The following is a 23,347-nucleotide window of genomic DNA, read 5'->3' on the forward strand; positions in this document are numbered from 1 at the left end:
TGCATAACAAAATAACTTCAAATTAACTTATAAAATATAGAATTAAAAGGTATTTTAGGCCCCGTTTCACAGACAAGGCTTAGATTAAGTCAGGATTAGACCTAAATTCAATTAGGACATTTAAGTAGCTTTTTTAAACATGCCTTAGAAAAAAAAAAACATTACTTATGTGAATCTTGAGATAAAACAAAGACAATTACTTATTTTAAGATATATCAGAGCAAGTTGCTTTCAGATAAACAGCTCAAACATGCATTTTACTCTGGGACTAGGCTTAAGTCTCGTCTGTGAAACCAAGGGTTAAAATATAAATAAATACGAAATAGGCTATAGAAATTAAATAAGACTTACATTTTATACATAAGACATACTTATAAAATTTTAAATTATAATAGCTTTAAACCTTTCAAATAGCCTCTTTAATGCATGTGATATATATTTTTCTAACATAGATTAATGTAAGCCTACAGGTGAGTCTACAATGAAGGGCACTTTATATTCACCATCGAGCGCAGCACAATCGTCACCCTCCCCAACCCAGCCTCGTTGGTTCGAGTCCTCGACGCTCCATTAATCGAGTCTCGCAACCGAAGGGAAGTCAGTCAGCTGGGGAGGGCGATGAGGGGGTGAGTGAGTGACAAAAAAAGAGAGAGAGAGAGAGAGAGAGAGAAAGAAAGAAAGAAAGAACGAACGAACGAACGAAAGAAAGAAAGCAAGCAAGAAAGAGAAAAACTGCCTCTCTTTCTTCCGACAGAGCACCTCCATCCCCATGATCTCATGAATAAATTATAGCGACTCATTGTGCAATAGAGGGAGGAATGCAGTCGAGCAGACTCGCGCGCACACATACACACGCACGCGCGCGCAGGAGCAGCAGCAGAAGCAGCAACACGAGAGCCGTCGCGACTCTTTGGATTTACACAAAAACATTTCATTAAAACAAACACATGCTGGGAGTCAGAAAGCGTAGGGTGTTTTATTTCGCAACCTATGGATCATATAAATAGAAATCCGCAAAGAACGGATACATTCACAAATAATATGATCCAGTTTTAACGGTTTTAACGTACTCGCACGGCTTCCGATTTCTGAGGAAACCTTAGTGCTAGCTATCCAAGAAAAGACAGAAACGGCTACGTTTTTATCCATTTTAACCCAGCGAGGATCGAACTAGATCCTGATCTCTATTTTGTGAACATTAAGAGAGGATTTTCTCACAAGGAAAGCCGAACACGGAATCAAATCCAGCCAACAGATCAACCTCGGGCAGCCGGAGTGGAAGGTGAGGACGGATCATTGGAGCTTTCAGTATGATCTCTTTCATCTTAGTATCTTTTTTGCTTTGTGATTTTGATTATGATTATTTTTGTATATGTGCTGATGAATGTAACGTTAGTGATATTTAGTGTGTGATCCAAGAGGCTCAAAGGTGTTCGGTTTCAATCATGCTTGGTGATTTGAATGGCCCTGTGCAATCGTTTCCTGCTTTTCTTTACTTCTTTATTCCAGCTGTCAATTCGATAATCATATGCCATAAATATGTGTTGCCCCTCAAATGATTAAATAGAGTAACAAGGATGGACCCATGCACATGAGCTTACAGTAGAAATGCCTTCTGCTGGGGCTAGAGTATGAATTAGGTAAGGGTTAGATGTTTAGAATTTGTATTTAAAGGGCATTAAATGTGCATTAAAAGAAAGAAATTACACTATAAAATGCACTCACTCAGGGTTGTAGTGTCATTACTTTGCTCTGCTGCATGATTTTACTCTCATGCAATGTGGTTATTGTCTGAAATATGTGTGAAATAAGCAGCTAGACAGTGAATCTCAGTTTGAGCTGGTTGCATTCTCAGTTTTTCTCAATGCAAACATGAGCAACATGGTTTTAAATGTGGCCAGCTCTGATCTGATGAGTGAAATGTGTGGCATGATATAGCACAGCTTTTATTAGATCAATCAGGGTGCTGTTAAGTGAATTTCACAGCTAAATGCATTTGAGACACTAGTGTTGCCTGTCACAGTGATCACTTCATTGTGGCTCTTTGGTTGAACGTGGTTTAAGTTGTTTGTTATGACTATCAACCTCTGAATTTAGTCATTAGAGACCACAGGATCTGCTCCAGGAGATGTTTTTACACGTTAGTATCAGGGTGTGTGTGTGAAAGATGCAAGGTCTAACGCTTGCTTTCCTTGTTTGAGTCGTAATTTTTGGGATCTAAGCTGAGAAACCGAGTTGCTCCAGCATGAGAGGGGGGTTTTTGCCTGTCGCATCACAATACCTTTTGCATTAGCATCATGATAGAGCGCTCCACCCAGATGCTTTACATACTGGCAGCACACCTACAGGCAGGTCGGTGTAGCGGGAGGCGTTTTAGGCCGGTAGAGACACAGCAGGTGAGATGGACAGATGGTGAAGGTGGTGCACAGAACCTCAGCGCCGCTACAAACTCTGTGTTTTGCAGGTCACAGACCAGGTAGGCGACAAATGCTGCGTTGCCCATCCCCAGGGGTCAAATGATGGCCACAGACATCCCTCCGCTGATTTTTCTATTTTTTTTTAAGCCCTAATTTGCATGCGTTGTCTGATTCTAAAACACCATCGGTGATAGATCACTCAATTATGATAAGGACCCAAGCCATCTGCTATTCTGGACAAACAGCATAGGGACTCTGACGTTCTTTGGGTTTTTAAAAGAAAAATGACATTACTTCTCGTCATGAATATTTAACTCAGAAAGGTTGCATTGTCTTTATATGTGCCCTTATGTGTTGAGGAAATGTTTACTAAAAGCACTTCTGGTCGTGAGGAGTTGGTCAATAATTGATGGCAGGCCGTCCTCGGCAGTGTCAAGTAAAGCTTCGGTCCTGAAGATGAGTATGTCGTGGCTTTGTGTCGGCTCTCTCTGGGGATGCAGGCCTAAGTCTAATATTATTAAATGTGCTCGGAGTTTGTTTGCGCTTCTGTGGTATTATCAGGTAATATTTGCGTACAAGAGTGTACAGAGTTTGCTGCGCAAAAGCTCAGAGGTTTAACATTTGAGAATTAAGAAAAGAAGTAATTATTACTATTGTTATTGCTTAAAATATGAAACAAAATAAAAGGGATTACTATTTTGTAGTCATATTGATATATAATCAGGAAATTTTTTGGACAATTTGCACACAAGCATTTTAAATCACAATTTTCAATCCCCCAAAAAATCACAGCACCCCATCTATCCCCCCTCCCCCCAAATTTGAATTTAAGCACCTGGATCATTTCATCTTAATCCTTTGTTTTTATAAATTGGGCTGTTGTTGGAAATAATGTACTAGCATATACTGTTGTATCTGGTGTATAATAGTTATGTACACTAGTGGTGAGCGGTGACTTCTTTGACCGCGTTTGTTGGGTGGTGTGTCATGTCAAAAAAAGCCATGATATGTTGGTTTGGGGTTATGTAAGTGAGACCCCCGCGTTTGCTCTTAACAGTGTAAGCTACTCAGTTGCTTACTCTGACACACAGTAGCACAGTTAAAACTGGATTCTTAATATGTTGGACCTTTTATTAAAAGTAGCCTAAGCCTACATTTGCCTGTTGTGTGCTGCACAAGTCCTGAAAAGTGAAGCCAAAAAGTTTCGATCGCCCCCAGGTGACTGGTCCAAGTATAGGTCATAAACCCCGCCCTCTCCATGAAATCTAATGGGGAATAAGACTAACTAACCAATCAAATTACACTTCAGTTTTTTTGTTTTTATCACAGTGATGTAAGTTCAGGTGTTCGTTTTTTAAACAAGTTTGATTTTAGTTAGTTATTTGATACTATAAAAACCGGGGTGTGACGTCATGATTGACAGCTTCTCTGAGCGAAGTAGACACTGAGTGTTTTCGGGAGGAGAACGGATCTTCAACTTTAATTTCTACATTTCCATAACTGTTTCTTTCACATCGACACAGTGAGTTGTTCTGCAGTAAACTGTACTAACTGATTCTGCAGGAGTGTGAGCTTGATATCGCGACACCACGTCACCCTCACTAATGCGCAGACTCGGGCTCCAAGATGTCAGTGCCATATTTGGACATTGGCGACTTCACTTCTCTACAATGGAAGAGAGTGAAGGTGTGTCGTCCATATTTTTTTTTACAGTCTATGGTTGAGACATGCCGTCACAAGCACCCGTTAAGAGCTGTGAACGTGATGGTTGAGTTAAAGGAACACGCCGACTTTTGGGCACTTTAGCTTATTTACCGTATCCCCCAGAGTTAGATAAGTCCATACATACCCTTCTCATCTCTGTAACTCTGTCACCGCTAGCCTAGCTTAGCACAAAGACTGGAGGTAAACGGCTCCAGCTAGCATACTGCTCCCAATAAGTGACAAAATAACACCAACATTTTCCTATTTACCTGTTGTGATTTGTATAGTCACAGCGTGTACAAATAACAAGCTCACATGAGACACATCCACAGTAGACACAGTATGTATACGGTTAGACAATGGCTGTGTCTCATGTGACCTTGTTATTTGTACATGCGGTGACTATACAAATCACAACATGTAAATAGGAAAATTTTGGCGTTATTTTGTCACTTATTGGGAGCAGTATGCTAGCTGGAGCCATTTACCTCCAGTCTTTGTGCTAAGCTAGGCTAGCGGTGGGTGCGTCAGACAGAGTTACGGCACGCACGGAGATGAGAAGGGTATGTATGGACTTATCTAACTCTGGGGGATACGGTGAATACGCTAAAGTCCCCAAATGTCGGCGTGTTCCTTTTGCAAAATATGTTGTATTTTTGTAATTCCGCAAGCTGCCACTAGAGTTGCAGAAACTACATAGCCGCGTTTCCACCGCGGGAACTTACCCCAGGAACTACGAACTTAGAGTTCGGACTCTACTTTTATTAAAATTAACGATTGGTCATCCATAGTATCATACATTTAAATCATGATAACCGCAGACACCTCACTACCATGGTAAAATGTAACTATATGGTTTCTATGGTATTTGTATGAAAAACAGTAGTATAAATACAAATGCACAAATGCTGTATTATTATATTTTTACCATATTTTATAATTATATACCATTACTCCTTTAATATATTTAATACATGCCCAAATTAATAATATAATAAAATTCAGTATCCGGGAGTATTCAGTATCCCACAATACTATGGCGCAGTTAGTGTTACTAACTACTAAATAAATGTTACTACTAGTAAATGCACGGTAGGTGATGGTGATTTGTAGATTGATTTGTAGATTCATGGCACAATGTTTCTCAATGCTGTTTGTCAGCGGTGTTGAGAATGTCAGCAGTGTTTTTAATCTGGCTTAAACTACAGTACAGTCGACATTTGAAGTGGATCAAAACATTTAATCAAAATTATACATGAATTTTGAACAATACCCGTTCTTGTTTTAGGGCAACTTTGATGGACTTTCTTTTTTTTAATCCAATTCAAATGTTGACTACTGTAGTTTAAATCACAGAGACATTCGTGTTCTTCGCTAAATTCAAGCACTGGATCTCACGGCACTGTTTAGTGGTCACGTGATCGAGACCGTTCAGCGAGTGAACGAAACTGCTCTAGTAAGCTCGCGCCGCGCTCCCGTTTGAACTTTAAGCCGAGCGGAGAAATGGTCTGTGTGGTGCGGTTCAAATGAGCAGCGCTGTTTCATTACGATGTTTCGTTACATTTGCATGATAGAAAACAGGACGCGGGTCAATATATTGTGTTTTCTATATCTGGTTATTATGTGCACTTGCGCAGCAGAGTGAAATGACACTTGAGTCTACTGTATGTGTGTTGCGTAAAGGCGGGTTTCTGCTATACTTGCAAACGGACTCTCGAGGAGACAGCGGATTCCGATCCATTCATTTGCCGCTCTGATTGCACATGATATGCGCGATTACACTGCACGCTCGTATCCAATGTAAAACATCACCATTGTCATCCCTTACATGTGTTTTGTTGACTTCGAAATGTGTGTACTGGTGACTTTGCTTCCTGAACCAGTGCGCTCCGAGTCGCTTTCACATTCACGCGAATTGCCCCACAGTTCCGCGCTCACCGGGTCCGCATGACCGCTTTCACATTAGCAATTTTTCATGTGTACCGTACCCCGTTTCAAACTAAACTACCAGTGTGAAAGCACCCTTAAGGGGGTCGCACACCGGACGCGCAGCTCGACGGCGCGCCGCGCAGCGCCACGTCTTTTAAATTCGAACACACTATTCTCTATGGGAGTACACACACCGGCGGCGCCTTTCGGCGTCTGTCCGCGGCGGCTCAGGACCGTGTTCAAAATCCTGCCGCGCCATTTACATAGTTTTATATTAAATTTACATGTATGTGTCTCAAATCGTAGTTAATGTATATACGGACCTCACCCTGTGCTGCAATATACATTTAGTTTTATATTTATTTACAGAAATCAGAAAATTGCTGATGTTATCGGATTTTCAGGTGACAGTTGTCCTAGACGTGGCGCGGCGCGGCGCTGAGCTGCGCGTCCGGTGTGCGGCCGCCTTTAGACTCCACACGCTTCTGTCATATTTTTGAACTCGGTTTGAGTTGACAGTCATGACTCATATCAAGTCTTTTCATCTGACTTTAATTGACTTGTTAATGATTAGTAGCTTTCATGCACGTGTCTCAGCTATAACAGTAGACCACATCCATTAGCATGCCATGTCTTTGAGGACAGGAGCTGTGTTTTAAAATAGAGTCATTGCACCCGGAAACCTATCGCTTTATTTTTTAACCTTGGTTTGTGCAAACACTGTGCTTGACCTTGGCTCAGATTGGGAGTGTGAAGACAGCAGTTTTGTAAGGGATGTGTCAACAGAGGCCCTTCTGTACGAACAAAAGGATGAGCAGGTAATTTAATCCAGGACCTCACACAATGACGAATAAAAGGCCGCCCAGGAAGAATGATTCCTTCAAACATAAATCTGTTCCTGTTAATTTAGCCCATTTATTTTGAGTCCTTAAATTGAGCAATTTTCATAATGGCTTAATCACATGCTATTCTTGCAGTATGCATTCTGTACAATTTCTATATGTGCCATATTACATGAATGGCTTATTGCATGTGCTAAAATACACCCAGAGCACACTGCTTGAGAGACTGTATCCCTCAATGCAATGCCCTCAACCTGACTTTGAATGAATCAGCGGAGGGATGCACGATGTTTCGAAATAAAACTATAATCGTGATATGGCTTAGAGTGATTATCAAATCGCAAATGCTGCAAATTAGTTAAAATAGGCCTATATGCACCTCATGTTGCATTTGGGAATGCAAGGTGTGCCAACCATCTTTCCCAAAATTGAAAAGAAAAAAGAAAAAGACTGATGGTTTAACATTTGAAATAAAAGAAAATAAGCCATAAATACTTGATTTATTTGACAGTGAAATACTGCAATAGTAGCCTAACATTCCTAATTTTGTTTAGTAATAATAATAATAATAATTAGGCTACTAAATAAAAATATTAAATAAAGAGATGTAATGCTATTTTATAGGCATATTGATGTATAATCAGACATTTTTTGACAAAACGAATCCCCCCGTATTTTAAGTGGCGATGTTATCAGAAAAATTTAACACAAATCTAAAGCCCTTATCAGATGCAACATCAGTCACAGTTTTTACTCAAAAGTAGGTTCAAAATTCGATGTTTTCCTTATTGTTAACTCAATGTCACTTGCGCCGTTAAATGTGCCACATAGTGAGAGTAAGTGATGACAGTGTAGTGTTTGAAATCTTTATGATTGCATACTATGTTTAAAACGCATGTAAACCATATGCTTTGCGCAGTGTGCAAGTAGTATTAAATGTTTATATTATATCTTTAAAAATTGGGAGAAAACTTTAAACTAGACATGGAGCATGTTAACGTTTATCCTGCAGGTGGTTGGTAAGGTTGAATGCTGTTTTGGTGCTTTGCGAAGACCGAGTAATGCTCTAGATTGCAGCAATAAAAGCGCACACAGACACATTCACAGCCGTGCCCTCTCTTTTCTGTCTGCCTCACTGTTTCAGGACTCTGGGGGAGTTTCTTTTTATATCCACAGAGTGAGCAAAGCATGCAGTGTTGAAGTCAATGTCCCTGCCGCATGTAAGGATCTAGCCAGGCTATATTTGGTGTGCTGAAACACAGCTTCAAAAAAAACTTCCGTTACGTCAATTTCCTCTCTTGAGTTCTGTGTTCTGCGGTCATCAATTGCGGCGGATTAAATGTCTGAGCGGTCCGAGAGACCGCATGAAGCGCGGACCCCCGCGGCCCGCCTGGGGAGAGATGTGGTTAAAGGGTTTAATGGGATCACATGACAGCGGAGTAAAGGGGGTTTGTGCTTTGTGATTAAACATTAAGATGTTGAGGTACAGATCAATGCAATCGATGTTCGAGCTTCTCCGTGTCCGTTTTCCCTCCCTGGTGATGGCTAACCGCTATAAGACGCAGATTAATATGGCCTCTTTGTTGTTGGGCATGTTATGTCATGGAGGAAAACACATGTGCACTAATCTAAAATGAGTTTTTATGTAGCTAATGCAGTGGAGATGTGCGTCAGGGAGGAGATCTTGCATTAACACCATTCAGGCGTTGCTCGAGCGGCATGCTAACAGGCGGGTGACGGCATTACAGAACAGCCTGAAGATCATCGGATAGGCCTGGCAGTAATCCGCCTGCGGTTTTGCCCCAGCAGACAGTGCATTAGAAGACAGAGATGCCTAACCTCTTATTGACTAGCTGTGTGCAATGCATGCATGCACGCCGTAACCACTCGCTGCTTTATTAACCACACACCTCTGCCAGATCATAACGAGAGGGCAGAGGTCATAAACCTGGATATATATCTGCTTTTCTGGCGCTCACATTCTCAAGACTGACAAATTAGATGTTTCGCCTCTTTGAGGAACGCTCTGGAAATTGCTGAAGTCAGATTGCAGTCTGCAGGACGGGGTTTGCCAAAGTGTTGAGACTCTCTCATGGTTGTCCTCGGATGATTAGCATTCCTAAACGGCTGCACTGAGATCTAGACTCATACCTAGCGAAAGCAAAGGCTGCGTCAGAAAAAACAGTGTGACGCTAATAATATTAATAAAGCCCCTACATTGATTATTCTGTGTATTTTTTTTAAACCGTTCAGCTGATTAAATCATCAATTTTACATTTTAGGCTTTATGGCGTTTAGTGTTGTTTTATTATTATTTATATACTATTATAGTATTTAGTGGCGTTGTCACGATACTGGAATTTCCAACTTTGATACGATACCTTGAAAAATATTTATTTCGATACCACAGGGAAAACGGCCATATACACCGCCATAATTTTGTTGAAATAGCTTACACACAGTAAGTACATTAAAAAAATTGTTACCAAAAAATAAACAAATTGCAAACGGTAGCACAAATAAATACAAAAGAATAAAGAGTTAAATGAAATAAACATGGCTTTAAAGGGATACTTCACAGTTTTTTCATATTAAACTATGTTATTCCCTTAACTAAGACGAGTTGATACATACCTCTCTCGTCTCAGTGCGTGCACTCAATCGCTCTGGTGCGCGGCGACACTTTGATAGCACTTAGCTTAGCCCAGTTCATTCACTAGGAACCAAACAGAGATGATGTTAGAAGCGACCAAACACCTCCACGTTTTCCCTATTTAAATACAGTTACACGAGTAGTTACACGACCAAGTATGGTGACACAAAATAAAACGTGGCGCTTTTCTAAGCGGGTAAAAAGGATAACTATAATGTATGGCGGAATAGCACTTGGAGCACTTCGACTCGGCGCAGTGATATCATCACTCCTGAAAAATCCTCTCCCTCTCACTTCTGTCATTAGAACCAACGTGACTTTTTACTGTGCCGAGTCGAAGTGCTCCCAAGTGCTTTAAGTTTTTCTGGTTAGTCTAACAGTAGGGGAGACCGGGGACAGTTGCAACACTTTTTGCATTTCTCTCAATTACTCAGAGACTATTTGGACTAGACCAACCAAATTTGTATATATTAAACTTGCATCTGTCTGCTAATTACCCGTACCATTTAAAGATGATTATATATGACATATCGTTCACAGTATTTATTTGAATGGAAGAAGTCAGATGTTGCAACTGACCCCGACCCAGGGGACAGTTGCAACACAACCCAGGGACGGTTGCAACATGTTAAAAATACCTTAAATTTCATTAATTAACTTAAGCTTTTTGTCTCAATGAGCAAAGAATTCTGAAAATATTAACTGTTTTAGGCCTACTATAATATTATAGTATTATTTATTTCAATAATATTATTGTAGCCTATTATTTATTTATTTAGTCATATTTATCAAATAACAGTTATTGAGTTTTGTTTGTTCATGTGTAGAACATAGGCCTACCTAGATTCAGTGTGCAGGTGTTACAGATGCTATTCAATCTCTCCATATTTCAGTGTCAGACAGGAAGAATTTAACAATTTGTAATGCAACAAACTTTTATTAAACATGCAATTTATAACATGTTGCAACTGTCCCCGACCCTATCAGCCATGACAGAACATCATATGCCTGCTAGACACACTGACTTTGACACATGCTAACCATGTCACTTAGTAGTCAACACAACAACAATTCAAACTATGTAAGTTTTGATTAAATCATACAAAATTTCAGGACAGTATGACAAAAATATATCTCATGAAAAAATTTACTTTCATACCTCCAAAACAAGTTTTGTTCAATAAATACATCAGCAGATGTTGAATATGTCTACTGTCTTCTTGGTGGGTGGAGGGTCTAACTGTGCATGTGCAGTATGAGTGTCATCACTCTAGCTTGTTTCTGATTGGAGAAAAATGACATGTTGCAACCGTCCCCTGTTGCAACTGTCCCCGGTCTCCCCTAGTACTCGGGTAAGAAATACTGCAGAAATGAAGTAATCAAATGTAAAGTAACTCTGGATAGTTTTCATTGTAAAAATTAAATACAGATTAATTCTTGAAATTAAAGTTACAAAAGTCAAGAGCATCAAATGACTTACTCTTTTGTGATTTAATAACATGACAGACAGCAGCAGATTTATTAGGTTACTGTCACTTTAAGAGCTAACGCACTGATCCAATTTACTGTTACACGTGTTTTCTCTACTATTTACATTCCAAAACTGCCTGTATTTTCCTGAATACTCGACAAGACGGGCGTTTTGATATAAGTTTGTATGTATTTGACCGTTTAAGCCACAAAAAAGAAGTAAATTTGGTACTCGCGAGCTGTTTGAGAGACGGCTTTATTAGAGCGCCACTATCAGTGCATGGTGCACACGCTTCTGGTGTGAGCGCTTAACCTGTGGGAATGATAAAAATGATGCACAATACAAGCACTATTCAACCAGAGTGTATGAGACGAGTGTGTGACAGGAGGCCGGCGGGTGTCCGTTCGCCATCGTGAGAACGTGAAGCTGGTATCAGTGTATCTAGACTGCAGAAAAGTTATATTGGAACCGTTTCAGATATTTCAGTGTCGATACATATCGAAATATCAATATTTTTGACAACACTAGTACTAGTTATTTTTTTATAATTTCAGTTTTTGTTTCAAGTTTTAATAATTTTGTCACTTTTGTTGTTTTTATAAGTTTTTAAAAATATTTTAATGTAGCTTTAATGTATTTTAGTTTTAGTGCTTCAACGTAACTTTATTATCTGATAACGTTGGCACTGAGATCCGGAGGCTTCATAATGGCGAGTGGTGGCGGGATCCTCTTCCACGAGCAAAGCTTCTCCTTCAAAGGCCACGTCGGTAGTGGAAGCACATCTAACGGGATTAAAGGAGGAGAGATGATTCCACAGCCCATCATTTCAAAGAGTCGGTGTGAGTAGTAAATTCCACTTCCAGAGGTATATAGAGGGTGGTAATGGACGCTGGAGATGGACGAGCGCACCGGCGGGGTTGGGGGGTGGACGCTCTTTCCCTTTCAGTGCAGCTGCCGTTTGCTCTGCAAATTGATGTTCTTCACTCCCCCCCTGTATGTTGGGATATGCAGGAAAAGCTTTGATCTCTTTTGGGCTGCAGGGATTTTTTTTTTTTTGACCACTCACGCAAATTGCTCCTGTAGGGACTGTGGCCCGAGGACTGTTTATTCGGCTGTAACTGCAGAGAAAGGTAAAGACACTTTGTCTCGGATATCAATGTGCAAGGGTCGCAGGGGTCACCCCCAGAGTACCTTTCCACCAGCTGCTAGGAATCTTGGGAATGTGTGTTAAAGGGGTGCTCATCTAGACAACAAGCAGCTAATGGTTTCACTCACGTTTTTTTGGCCAATCTCGTGATTCAGACACACAATTAGCTGCGGTCATCCGCACGTCCATATGCTACACACCCTGCCAGACTGTGCGAAGACTCCTGTGAAAAGTGACAATGTGTGGTATTACTGCATCGTGAGAGTTGCGTCCCGTCATTTGCGTGAATTTTTTATGAATCATTATGGAAAATTGTTAAAGGAATAGTTTGGTTTCAATACAAGTCAAGCTGAATCGACTGAATTTTTTGGAATAATGTTGATTACCCCCCCAAAAACTGGGTCCCTTCCTTCATTTTCTTAAAACAACAACTTACAATGGAAGTAAATGGGGCAAAAAAAAAATTCTGAAGCATATGAATATTTAAATGTGAAACTTAATTTTTACATTATTTACATTATTATTAAATCTGTACAGCTGTTTAAATCATAATATTTGCATTTAAAGATTTATGGCGTTCATTGTTGTTTTAGTATTATGTATTTATATACTGTTATAATATTTATGAATGTTTTTATTACATTTTATTTTTACTTTATAGTTTTCATTTTAAGTTTTACTAGTTTTTTTGTCATTTTTATTAGTTTTTTCAAGTACTGGAATTCAGCTTTAAGTTTTTTAATGTCAGTTTTAGTAATTTTAGCACTTCAACTTATTCCATTTCAGTTAGTTGCCAAGGCAACATGTCCAATTATTGTTTAGGTTTTACATCTAATATTCATATTTTTTTAAATCAGCTTTATTTCAGTTAACAAAAAAGATTTTTAATAGTTTTAGTTAACAATAACAAAAAAAGTTATAGCATTGCATTGTCATTGCAAAAAAAGTTGTACAATTGTGTATCGCTTTACAGAGAAAAGGTTAGTTAAAAAAAATATTTAAAAAAATCAGATTTACCTGTTGTAAGAGTGAGTATTTTAACATTTTACAGATTGGCCTTATTCACATCCATTAAGTGCCTCATTGTAACCCAGTTCTTTTTTTTTTTTTTTTTTTTGGAGGGAAAATCATTATGCTACAAATGCTGTAGATTGAGCTTAACTTGCATTGTACACTTTTATTTGCTCTAGTCCACTAGTTTGTCTCAGTGGGAGAAGGGGTAAGGCGTCGATTTCCGCCTCTTATTTTTAGTTGACTGTGGTGACAGCTGGTACAGATAAGGAGGATTAGATGCTGTGTTCAATGTCTTGTAATACACACTCTCAAATACACTACTGTATTGGTGTTTGGCCACCTGAGAAAAGGCTTAGACACACTATGGCAGTTCAAACACCAAGCAGCAAAGTGTCTCTCTCTCTGTACCTTCTTTCATCCTTCCTTCAGGCACAGACAACCAAAAAAGAAACATATTTGTATTGACAGCTCTGAATGTTTCTAATCTTGTGCGTGTCTGCCGGAGGGACGCTGAGTGAGCATCCTCCTTTTGATAAGTCTCTCTCTCAAGGGAGTTTTCTGACCTCTCTGTGCAATCTAAATGGCTTTCTCAGATTTTTTTTTAATGTTCACCCTTAATGATGAACATGCTAGCGAACCAGTAAAGAGAGAGAACCGTAGTAGTTTAAAGAGTTTAACTAAAAGTGAAAATGTGTTACTCCATATATGGCTTTCTTTCTTCTGCGTAACACAAAAGAAGATATAAAAAATAAAAATGTTCATACAATGAAAGTCAATGGGGTCCAATTTAGTTTTTTTGAACAATCACTTTTATTATATGGACAAAAACATTCTTTAAAATATCTAACAAGTTCAGGTTTGGAGCGACATGAGGCTGAGGATACATTTTTGTGTGAACTGTCCCTTTAAATTTGTAGGGCAACATCAGCGTTGTGGCTTAGCGGTTAGCACATGTATTCAGGCACTTTGAGCTGTAGCGCTCATACCAGTGATATTTCAGGTACGGATCATTTACTATCCTCTTTGTGTACTACACTGAAAATAATAGTAAAATTAAATCTATGTATCAGATAAAATAACATGGCGCACAAAACATGAGCTGTCGTTCTTTAAACGAGCCGCCCGTAACTGATAACACCAGAATCAGATCAGAATGATGACAGGGTTGTACGTTGCAGGAAAACCGGACGTGTTGTCAAAATGAATGTTTCCTGCGGTCTCATCTGCAATGTCAGCCGCTGTGTAATCTTCCCATCAGGTTCGCGCCGGGCTCTGACGCAGGTCCTCCACCGCTCTGCCCTGCCACAAGGCAACTCCCAGAACAGGCTTGTTTCCATCTAATCTGGCCACCAGAGAGTAGCACTCTGTGTCATTCACACCCTCCATATGGCGCACCTCCCCGTATGAGGACGGCAAGGCACAATTCCTCATTATAAAGACAAAAAGAGGGCAAGGGGGGGGTTGGTAAAGACCCTTGCGTGCGAAACGCACATGATTTTGTTGGCCATACAACATAATTTGACAAGATTATTCAGCGGGACTGTGTTGTTGGAAAATAATAAAATTGAATTGAAACAGAATAAAAGTAATATATATATATAATTTTTTTAATTCAGATTTTTTTTACGTATTTATATATACAGAATATATAATATATTTATAAATATATATAACATTATTACTATATATATATATATATTAATAATGTGTAATTAATATATATATATAAATGTTATATATATTAATAATGTTATGTATATATATATATATATATGGGATATAATGATATTGATATATACATTTAAATATGATTGTATTTATATTTCTTCAACTGTTTAAATGTTTATTTATTTACTGTAGTTATTGTTAATTATTACTTTTAATTTTAGCAGTTAAAAGTTTGCACTTTCTTGTCAAGTAAAGTGTTATATGTTAAACATTTGATCAACATTTACAACTTGGTGAGAGAACCTAAAAACAAATAATTATTAACAAATGACCTAATTTACCAATTTAATATAATTTAAAAACATAATTAACAAATAATATTGTGGGGGAAAAAAATCTATTTTTGACAGCCTGGCTTCTTTAGTCATTCAGTTGATCATTTGCATTAGTAGTGCGCCGCAGTTTTTGAGTCTGATTTGAATTACAGGCAAATCGATCTGCGACAACCCGAAATTCTCCTTTCGAGTGCTCGTATCGCTCCACACAAGCCTTCCCGGCCGAGGCCGTCTTCCTGCTGTAATGAGCTCCTCCTCGGGCTGTGGTGGTGGTGTTGTCTGGTTACTGTGGAGTGGACACAACCCAGCAAGGTCGCTCGGGTTAATGGATTCTCTGTTCTCAGTGACAGGGACACCGTGGGCCCTGATAGATGCCTCATTAGCCCTGCATCTCTATCCTGCCTTCTGTGAGCGAACAAAGCGGATGGTGAAGTCAAAGAGTCTTATTGTTGAGACGAGAAAGTTGTTGTGCAACAGACTGCCGACTCGTTTACAGCAACAGACTCTGTGTCTTCATGCTTTCGCTTAATAATTTACTGATTGGCATCGGCTGAAATGGCATGTTTGTTCTTGCTTCTTGTTGGTGAAGGTTATCGTTGCACCCTTGCCAAGGCTTTATGTCCATAACTGATATGCAGAACCCAAGTCATTGGGTTCTTCAGAGTCATCTTGAGTCATTTTTTTCTTAGAAAGCGCCTCTGAAAGAAGCCATGCAGAAATGTTCATTATAAAACGCTGTTTTAACTTTCTCACCTGCAGGTTTCTTGACAGCAGCACCACCCAGTATAGGGACCTGCCGTAACTTGCTTTTACAAGTGCTTTCCTAAGTATCCCGAGATAGATTTGTCACACTAATGCTTTTAACACTCTGCAATTTCTGGGTGAGAACAAAGGTGACTGGCGTTCGGGCCCTGTGTTGCCCTTAGCCCCGGCTGGCACGATGACAAGGTGAGAGTCTGGACAGAGACTCACGGAGGCTGTTGGACCAGAGTGGCTAAGCCAGCATCACCTCTTCATCTGCTCGTGACAGACAAAACTAACAGGGTGTCGGGTTCGGCTGACCCTTACCCTCTCGCCTTCATCATAAGCTGACTACTGAATAATCCATCATACCGTAAACTTTTTTTGACAGCCCCTTAAAACCTGCTAGTCTTGAACTAGGAACCAGTACAGTCAGAGACCAGGATCAGGGGCCGCATTCACGAAACATTCTTAAGAATAAAATTCTTCTTAACTTCCATTTTCTTCTCATTTTCTAACTTAAGAAAAAAGATACGAATATTTTGTGTTCCCAAAAAAATCTTCTTAAGAACTTATCTTTTTTTCTTAAGATTGCTCAAGACAAAATTGACGAAAAATTTTAAATCTTGAAAAGAATGTTCTTAAAAAAATAACTTCGTAAAGTTAGGATAACTGCCAACCTATCTTAAATACCCAAATGTAAGATGTTTAATGAATTTATTGGGTTGTTTAAAATGTTAAGCATTACAACATAACAGTAGCTAGCTAAATATAATATATATTACTACTAGGACGAGTACTCTTAAGTGACACCGATCAATCATTTACGTGTAATATGCACTCACTCAAGTTAGAACTAGCGAGGCGGCACAACACACACACAACACACACAGATGCCGGACGCACTGCTCAGTGTGTAAAGTCTGAACCCTTTAAATTTAGTCAATATTTTCTCATCATATTAATTCATTTTACTCTATTTTGTTAGTGCATTCTTAATATCTCGCAGTATTTTTCCTCTCGTTATGTTTTTTTGTTTGATTGCTATTTAAATTTTCCTGTCCTGTTTATTACTTGACATCCAAACATAATAGACCTTATTCAGAGCAGCGCCTCGAGAGGTATGAAAGCGAGGCTGTGAGGGATAGACTTGCTGTGTTTTCAATGGCATCCGCTATAAAAAGCTCCTAGATCACTTATAATTTTCCACAGTTTCATATTGTCTGGGGTTTTTTTGTCTGCTGAATTTCCTCGGAAAGATATTTTTTGCAGTGTTTCGTCAGCAGAACAATCCAATAACAGTACAACCCACTGAAGAGATGCACACACACACAGCCTCGCTTTCATTCCCGTTAAAAAAAATCAATGATAGCGCTGCTGTGAACAAGGTCTAAATCAAACCAGTTTGTGATGGCTTAAAAGTGAGCTGTTACATTACTTTGAATGTTAAGTTCTCAAAACTAGGAGACTCTGAAGACTCAAGCGCTCTGAAATTCAGACACTGATGCCTCTTTTACACCGAAATCGTGTCGTGCCTGTTTAGATGGAAGAGAGGTTTCAGTGCCTGAGATATTGAGCTGATGGGGGGAATAGGCATGGTAACTTGCCCATCACTCAGTTGATCTGGGATATGTTGGTTTGTGTATCTGTTGGCCCTGACAGCTTTACCCACACAGGTGCTCTCAGAGTCTGCTCCGTGTCTGTGTGAGTGATGGAGAAGCGGTATTCCTCCACCTCGGATCTCTTATTTAGACAGCTTTCACACTCGCTGATCGCGAACGTCTTGCGTGCGCACCCAGTAGATGTGTGAGGAGAGAGGTCACGGAGTGCGCGCCTGGTTAAGGGGGTGTGCGCTTGTTTGTCAGACTGAAACCGTGAGTCAGGGCAGGGGTGGGACACACTGACACACTCTGACACTGTGTAAAGCCCCAGCAGAATTGCAACTGACCTGTTCCTCTGACGTTGTTTAGCCACGTACAGTCACTGGCTCCTCTCGCAGGCCTTGACCACAATACACCCACAACCTGAGAAAACAGAGGTGTAGTGCTTTTACTTCGAACGGACCCCTCTGACTAACGCTTTGTCACATGTCTGTGTTAGTTCATGCTAGGCTACTTGGATGCTCATGCGCTGTAGCTTCCTGTAACAGCAGAATGTTCTTCCTGCCTTCTGAGCGGTGATTTCCTCTTCTTCCTCTCTTTAGCTGATTAGTGGGTCGGGACTCATGAACACGCACAGGGTTTTATACACCTGCCACTGCAGAGGACCATCATTCCTTGCCAAATATTGCCTGAAAAACTGATAGGCAAGTGTCTGGAAAGCCAGTGTTACGTGACATAGAATCATTGTGTGGTTGAAGATAATGTATATTGATGAAGACGTATAACATGTACAAATTATTAGTATATAATACCTAATAATTTCATACATAATAGCACTTTCACAATACACATACACACAATACACACTTCAAAGCAGCTTTACAGAAAATGCATGAGTCCACATTATAATCTCACGCACTCGGTATGGTATGTATATATAAAACATAATTTGTTTATTAGATATTGGCTAATTTGATAATGCTTTTAAAATTCAAATCCATTTTGCAAATTTTGTTCCTAGAAAAGTCCCTGGATTTCATCAGGGCTTGGTGGTGTGACCATGAAAGTTTTGCCCCTTTGGTAACAGGGCAGGTGGTGTTTTTTTTTTTCACATTTCAAGCCACACCTCACCATGAATGGGCAAAATAAATGAGCGAAAAGTCAAATTGCTCAATTAGTTGCAAATGCTTTGGGGTGTGGACAAGCCTTTTCATCAAACTTTACTTTTTTGTGGTGTTTTTTTGTGGCCGCACTCAGCCCAGGCTCTGTGAGCTGTCTTTGTGAAGAGCCTTGTCATGATGAGTCCCATGATTACAGCTAGTCATCAGCAGGGGAGCTTCTTTATGCAAGCGTGTTTGTTGCTTTGCATGTGTAGGGCTTGTCACGTTCCCTAGAATAAGATATGGATGAACCTCGCTCGTTTTCAAGTCCCTCAAATTGATTTGAGAGGCCACCCACTGATCTGTAGGAATGAAGCATTTGTATAGCGCTTTCGTATGTGCTACTGTACACCCAATGCGCTTTAAAATCATGTCAGGGGGTCTCTCCTCAACCACCAAGTATCGGTGCTCAGGAAGCATCGCATTTATGTGAGGAAGTGAAAGCGACAGTCAAAACACTGCCATTAGAGTAACATCTCTGCTACAATCCCAGCCGAAGCTCTTTTACAGCTCCGCGTAAGCCGCACGGCTAGCGTCGTTCTCTGATAACGGAGCAGAGGGACCGCTGTTGGCCAGCAGAAAGCTGTCTTAATGCAAGTCTCCATCGAGTGGCTCTGTCACCGTTCATCAGCCAAACCATCAGTCAGTCAACCTGTTTTTCCCTCTACACCAGCGAGGGAGAGAAAGACACTGCTGTGTGCAGAGTGAGTCACGTTGCAAGAGAGAGAGAGAGACACACACACACACACATACACGGAGCAGCTGAGCATTGAAGTCAGACAAGTTTATCAAGCGTAGGCCCTTGAACGAACCAGCCAGCTCTGCTTTTGTAAAGGACAGTCAGAGGCGTAACAAAGTCATTAAAGGAGAATCAATACGTTGTGATGCAATTTACATGCGGTGCTGCTCGATTCGAGCGAGCACAAACGGGGGAAATGGGTTTTAGAGCGGCGAGGCTTGGCCTCTTATAGACCGTTCACTGATGCCCGTGAAGAAATCTGATATCGGCCAAATGAATGTGCTCCATTGTGCACTTCCCCTCAACCTTTTCTTGTCTCCGAGAATGACGATGCAACTTGATTTCTTTGCTAATAACCTATGAACACTGGTGCGTTTCGGCTGCGTTCTGTGTCATAAAGATACAAGTGTGGTGCACGTACGAAGGACGTTATTAATGTGCTCAATTGTCTTTCCTAGTCGTTGTCCTCTAGGAATGTCTTGTTGGGAGGTTGAAGAGCAATTCTTTCCACCAAGAATATCTTCACAAGAGTTGTGATTTGCACTGGAGAACCCCGGGACGCTCCCACCCTCGCAGGCGGAGGGAAGACGAGAAGCAGAAGTGTGTGTGTGTGTGTGTGTGATAGTTTTATGGTGATGAGGTAAGCCTCACGGCGACGGGCATCTCCCACCAACTTTGGCGCCATAGAGAGCAAGATGTTTTGAGGAGGAGATCACTGAGGAACGGTGCAGATCTTGACCTGGAGAGACCCACTAAATCTGCTGAGTGAAGATAGTCACGGCCTGTTCTGTTCTACCGTTACGTACTCGCTCTCGTCTGGCGCCTTGCCGCTGCTCCAGAGTCAGACACAAACAAACCGCTCGCAGATGTGTTATGAAACATGGATGCTCCTTGCATGCCATGCTGGTGATGTCATTGTAGTATCGCTTGGAATTTAGTCTCGTTGTTGTTGCATTTAAAAGGATAGTTCACTCAAAAATGAAAATGCAGTCACCATTTACTCAACCTCGTGTCATTCCAGTCCCAAACCTGTATGACTGACTTCCTTCTGTGGAACACAAATATAATATTTTGACCAAATGCCAGTGTTGTGTATATGGGTCATTGACAAAGCTTCAAAAAAGTTGTTAAAAACTGTTTAAACTGATCCAATGCATATTTTTGAGTCATGAACAATGTGTTTAAACAAGTTTCAGTTGTTAAATAACATTTCAAAGTGTTTAAATACATTTTTTTACAGTTTTTATGTCAGATGGTACATTTGTATAATATAGTTGTACCACCTGACATGGAAAGTGTACCAAACTTACCATACTTGAAATTAATACCAGTATTTGAGTGAGATCTATAAACCTTTTTACTCTGCCACAAGGATCAGTCGGGCTCCTCTGGATGATGCATTATCATGTTTACTGTCATTACCTTGTCGATTCATGATAAAAAGAGCCACGTGTGCAGTTGTGCCACCCTGACATTTGAGAATATTACAAATTGCTGGACAAAAGTTTTTCAATTATCTCAACAGCTTTAAAACTACTGATATTTATAAAAATGTGTTTTAGGTTTCAAACCTAAAGTGATGCCGTAGTATTTAGTTTTTAATGCTTTATTATTAAGACAACACTTTAAATAGTTTTTGTGGTCTGTTAATTTGTTGGGACAGTTGCACCATCTGACATATTGGGGTTTAAGATGACAAAACGTAAAATATGTATTTATATGTACTAAATATGAATTCAAACTAAATGGGTTTATAGAATAAAGTGATATGTTATGAATTTATCAAATTATTTTAAAAGGAAATGTAAAAATATGCACATTATGTCATTGACCCATATATATATACTGTATATGTGTGTGTGTGTCTGTGTGTACATTTATTTATAAACATTTTTGATGTGAAATATCCCTTAAAGCTAGTTCTTCGTATCATAATTGGGCTAAAATTCACCTGTCATCACCTGAGAATCACTTTTAAACAAACTCTTGAAGTTAAACTTTTGAACTGAAATGACTCAGAATAATTGGATGCTGACATGCTGTTGAGTGTTAAGAAACCTACTGAACCACTGGCCTCTGGCTTTGCTCTCATAGGTGTACACCAGGATGAGGCCGCGTGCAAAAACCGGTTGTTCTTCACTTTATGTTTGCAACTAATGAATTTATTCAAAGGGAGGTGGCAGACGGGCTTGTACACACTCTTTAAGTACTCTGTGTTTGAGAAATTCAAACAGCACCAAACACGGGCCTGGACAGCGAACAAATACAGCTGACCTACTCGGTGGCATGCTCTACGCACACAGACATCAGTGCTATACTGAGCTCCCCACTCCTGAACACAACTCCTCTATATCCATCGACCAACACTGGGATTGAAGTTACGTTTGCATATTTTTCCATGTCAGAGTCTTTGCTGTGCGCTGAACTTGCGTCACATGCAGTCTGCAACAAGGCCTAAAGGTGAAGCGATGCAGGTATGATTTCAGCTGGGAACATTCGCTTTTTTTTTGTCTCTTCACAAAGAATCTAATTTTCATTTTCATCAGTTATGCTCATTACATTTCCATTTGTGGATCAGTGGTGGATGTTTGCTGCCCTGAGGGCGACACATTGAATGTCAATTTATCTGTACTTAAAACTGACCCAGCACTCTAACTTCAGCTGACGAGCCACAACACTTAGCAGCGGCGTGCTTTAACACGCTTTTGTTGCATTAATGCAGAAATGTATGCATTGATGTTGTTCTTCACAGCTCAGAGTCTGTAGGCGTATATTGCGGTCTTTTTTTTTTTTTTTTTTTTTTAATGCACAATGATATTCATTATACTCTGTTCTTGCTCAAAGTTTCAACTGGGAATTCTTTGCTGGAGCTCCGTTGCTGCTGGTGTTGAGACACTTTTAGCCAGCAAGCGTGTTTGTGTGTGTTTGTGTGTGCACATGTGTGGAGGAATGCGTTATCAGGCCCAGCCTTCCTGTGGTTCCTAATCCTCTGTCCACCCCCCAACCCTCTCTCTCTCTCTCTCTCTCTCTCTCTCTCTCTCTCTCTCTCTCTCTCTCTCTCTCTCTCTCTCTCTCTCTCTCTCTCTCTCTCTCTCTCTCTCTCTCTCTCTGTGTTTGGCAGCAGCTTCTCCGCTCCGGCTTCAGCGACGTGGGGGAGGGGAGGTCTAACCATGTGACCCAAGGCTCTCCCCCATTTGGCTGGCAGACGAATTGTGGATTTTTGGACAGGCGGGTCTTTAGCTAACCACTGTTCTTATTGATGCACTGCGATTGTCCTTCGCTTGAAATCACTGGCTAACGGGTTTTGCAGATATGTTAACAAATGTCATGTTGAATTGAAAAATTTGGAAAGAGGCTGTTCTGTTGAAGTTGAAGTCAATTTTTATTTTGTGTTTTGCATAGATTTCTGTCATAGCTCTTGTATGCGTTTGTATTAATTTAGCTGCAGTGAGTAATTTCCTTTTTCTTTATACTTTTTACTTCTGTTTTAGTATTTTAGGGCTGCCAGTAACTGGTATTTATTTATTTATTTTAAATACATTTTATTATTATTACAGTTTATTTAAAACTAAAATTAATTTGTGGCCATTTTTATGTTATTTTAGTTAGTTTCATGAAAATAAACGATCTATATTTATTTAGTTATTTATTTATTTGTTTTTATTCAATTTTCGTGTCAGCGACTTGTGTTCGTTCGCTTTAAACCCGGCCGCAAGATGGCAGCGTTATCTCAGAACGTAAACTCGGGTGCGGAGAAGTGCAAGGGCACATCGCTAGCATTAGCATTAGCACACCCAGCTCACAAGACGATAGAATTACACCAGCTACCGCTGTGATGTACAGAGCTGAAGTGTGGAATCATTTTGACTTCCACTATAAAGAAAACACCAAGAATAGCGATAAGAGTCATGCTGTTTGCAAATTAA

General features: G+C 40.0%; 1 protein-coding gene across 3 annotated transcripts in view; it reads left to right on the plus strand.

Annotated features, from left to right (window-relative positions):
• Positions 1-634: 634 nt before the first annotated feature.
• zmiz2 (zinc finger, MIZ-type containing 2) overlaps positions 635-23,347 on the plus strand; it is a 48,429-nt gene continuing 25,716 nt past the window's right edge. The window contains exon 1 of one of the 3 annotated variants that reach the window (XM_082157965.1): positions 635-1,282. The gene's annotated coding sequence lies outside the window, so the exon portion shown is untranslated. Of the gene's footprint in view, positions 1,283-16,407; positions 21,896-23,347 lie in introns of those variants that run through there. The other 2 variants (XM_082157968.1, XM_082157967.1) reach the window with 2 other exon arrangements.

The sequence above is a fragment of the Leuciscus leuciscus genome (genome assembly GCF_965113295.1).
Source record: "Leuciscus leuciscus genome assembly, chromosome: 24".
NCBI lineage: Eukaryota > Metazoa > Chordata > Actinopteri > Cypriniformes > Leuciscidae > Leuciscus > Leuciscus leuciscus.